This window comes from Mandrillus leucophaeus, unplaced genomic scaffold (genome assembly GCF_000951045.1).
Source record: "Mandrillus leucophaeus isolate KB7577 unplaced genomic scaffold, Mleu.le_1.0 Scaffold293, whole genome shotgun sequence".
In the NCBI taxonomy this organism is placed as follows: Eukaryota; Metazoa; Chordata; class Mammalia; order Primates; family Cercopithecidae; genus Mandrillus; species Mandrillus leucophaeus.
In genome coordinates, this window is record NW_012103065.1 from 2,987,986 (window position 1) to 2,991,764 (window position 3,779).

Consider the following 3,779-nt stretch of genomic DNA (forward strand, 5'->3'; position numbering starts at 1 on the left):
ATGGCAAGTCCATATTTAACAACAACAAAATAAAAACCACAAAAATAGCCAAACTGCCGCCCAAAGTGCATGAATCACTTTGAATTCCTATAAGTGATAAATGTTCTATATCCTTGCCTGCATTTGGTATTGCCCATTATTTAGATTTTAGTTATTTTAATGGATGTTTAGTGGCATCTCATTATTGTGTTTTTGTTTTTGAGACAGAGTCTCCCTCTGTTTCCCAGGCTGGAGTGCAGTGGCACGGTCTCTGCTTAATGCAACCTCTGTCTCCTGGCTTCAAGCAATCTCAACCTCCCAAGTAGCTGGGACTACAGGCATGCACCACCACACGTCATGCTAAGTTTTGTATTTTTAGAAGAGACAGGGTTTCATCATGTTGGCCAGGCTGGTCTCAAAGTCCTGACCTCAGGTGATCTGCCTGCCTCAGCCTCCCAAAGAACTGGGATAACAGGCGTGAGCCACTGCACCTGGCCTCTCATTATTATTTTAATTTGCATTTCCCCAATTACAAATGGCATTGAATATCACTCCAAGTATTTTCCATCTATGTTTTTGAAGTTCTGTTTAGATCTTTTGTCAATGTTTTATTGGGTTGTTTGCTTCTTGTTGAATTTTAAGAATTTTTACACATTCTAGATGAAGTTCTTTATCAGATACATGATTTGAAAATATTTTCTCTCAGTCTGTGGTTTGTCTTTTTTTTATTTTTCATTTATTTATTTATTTATTTATTTTTATTTAAGTTCCAGGATACATGTGCAGAACATGCAGCTTCGTTATATAAGTATACGTGTGCCATGGTGGTTTGCTGCAGCTATCAACCCATCACCCAGGTTTTAAGCCCCGTTTGCATAAGCTATTTGTCCTGATGCTCTCCCTCCCCTCACCACCCCCACCCAATAAGCCCCAGTGTGTTCCCCTCCCTGTGTCCATCTGTTCTCATTGTTCAACTCCCACTTATGAGTGAGAATATGCGATACTTGGTTTTCTGTTCTTCTGTTAGTTTGTTGAAGATGATGGCTTCCAGCTTCATCCATGTCTCTGCAATGGACATCTCATTTATTTTTGTGGCTGCATAGTATTCAGCGGAGTATATGTATGTGGCTTATTTTTTCATTCTCTTAACAAAATCTTTTGCAGATTTATTTTTAAATTTTTATTGATATCTATTTTATTGATATTTTCTTTCATAGATGTTGCTGTTGGTGCTGTCTCTAAAAACTGATTGCCAAAGAAATGAAGATTTTCTCCTATTAATTACATATTTTACAGTTTTATGTTTTACATTTTGGTCTATGATCCAAGTTTTGTATGAGGTGTGAGTCATGTGCTGGGGCTTATTATTTTTACTTTTGTCTTTTTGCATATGGTTATTCATTTTTTTCCAACACAATTTGTTGAGAAGACTACCCTTTCTTCATGGAATTACTTTTGAAACTTTGCCAAAAACTGTTGAGTATATTTGTTAGGGTCAATTTCTGGGCTTTCTGTTGATGTTTATGTATGTGTCTATCCTTTCTCTAGTCCTGCATTGTGTTGATTGCTGAAGACTTTAGAGTGAGTTCTCCAATTTCCTTCTTTTTACAGAATGTTTAGCTAATAATCTAGTTATTATCTACTAAAAATTTAATGGATTTTTTAGTGGGGATTGTGTTGACTATATGCACCATATTAGAAATAATTAATATCGTAACAGTATTGTGGTTTCCAATCCATAAACTTGACATCTCTCTCAATATATGTAATTTCTTTAATTATTCTCATCCATGTTTTATAGCTTATAAAAACATAATTTAATAGATTCATATAAAAGTGGTTCACTTGAGGATGGTTATTGTGGATTGAAATATTTTATATTCCATATGTGAATTTCTGGTACATCAGAATACAATTAACTTTTGTAAATTGAACTTGTACCTGGCAACCTTAATTAGGGTCATGGACTACTCCCAGAAAAAAACAGTAGATTCATTGGGAATTTCTACATAGAAAATCATGGCATCCGATTACAAAAGAAGACTTTTATTTCTTTCCTTCTAATCTGTATGCCTTTTATTTGTTTTTCTTGCTTTATTGCACTAGCTAGGACTTTCAATATGCTATTGAGTAGGAGTGGTGAGAGAGCACATCCTCTTCTTGTTCCAGGTCTTAAGGAGGAAGCAATCAATCTCTCACCATTAAGTATAATGTTCACTGTAGACTTTTCATAAATACTCTGTACCAGGTTAAAGAGTTTACTTTCTAACACAGTTTGCTGAGAGTTTCCATCATAAATGGATATTACTTTTTACCAAATTATTTTTCTACATCTGTTTAGATGATAATATGCCTTCTCTTATTTAGTCTGTTACTATGATCAAATTCACTTATTGACTCAATATTGAACCAGTCTTCCATTCTGTAGATAAAGTACCAGGTCATGATGTGTTATCCTATTTATATATCATTAGACTAAATTTGCTAATAATTTGTTAGACATTTTTGTGTCGATTTTCATGAAAGACATTAGCCTGATTTTGGTAATATGTTGGACTCATAAAAGGCTGAGAACTGTTCCCTCTGATTCTATTTCCTGGAAGTATTTATATAGTACTGGTGGTATTTATTTTTTAGTCTGATAGATTTTATTGAAATCATTTGGTCCTAGAGCTTGATTTATAAAGTTTTTACTACAATTCAAAAGACATAGGAGTATTTAGCTTATCTACTACTTTTTTGATAAGCTTGGGAGTTTGTATTTTGTGGAATCAGGCCATTTCATCTAAGTTATGGAATTTATAAGCATAGATTTTTAGTAGTATTTTCTTACTATCTATTTAAAATATCGGTACTGATATCTCCACTTGATACTGGTAAATTATGTCTCCTGTCTTTTGTCTTAGTTAGCTTAGCTAGAGTGTAAACTTCAGTAATAAAGCAATGTAATTTATGAGAGGTACAATGAGAAATAGAAAGCGCATGTTAACAAGAGGAAATTTTGATTTATGTTTTTTCCTTTGCACATTAAGCAAGAGGACAACTAAAGACAAACATAGAAGACTAACAAAATATCTTTAAGAAGGTAGATAAAACTGATATACATAAAATTCTGCACTCTAAATAAATAAATAAATTATCTTCTTTTTGGGGGTTCCTCGAATAGACACAAAAATTTACGCTATATTGCTTCACTGAGATAACTTCCTAAAAATGTAAGCTAGTAGTACTACTACATATAACATTCTCTTACTTCATTGCATAGAAATGAAACATTAATTAATGACAAATATCATAACAGTGGTAAATCCTAGTAATTGTGATCTTATTAGATATTAAGCAATTTGCAAAAGAAACTGGAAACTTCTGCTACGTAAAACAAGGCAAAATGAGATATAATCAACCCTTCTAAGATATATTAATTTCTCTTTGAAATATAATCAATTTTAAAGGATGACTCCACTGCTTGGAACCATGTAAAAAAATGCTATGTGTTAGTAATGCCATGGGATCCTTAGGGTGTTGCTTGACCAACCAGAAACCTCTGTGGCTGGCGCCGCCTCTGCTTGAGTTTTGCTCATGCCTCCTGCTCTCGTTCTGCCCACTTGGTCCAGCAGGCTGTGCTTGGCTCATGCTACTGGCCTAGGTCCCACAGCTGCCAAGGACGAGCCAGGTGCAGAGCAGCAAGGGGTGTGTGGGTGAGCAAGTATGGGGTCTGGACATTGTGCACAGCCAAGCATGGCTGTGGTGGGGCAGGCAGTTTCAGGCACTGGCACAGGTGCCAGCTCCTTCGAGGCTGC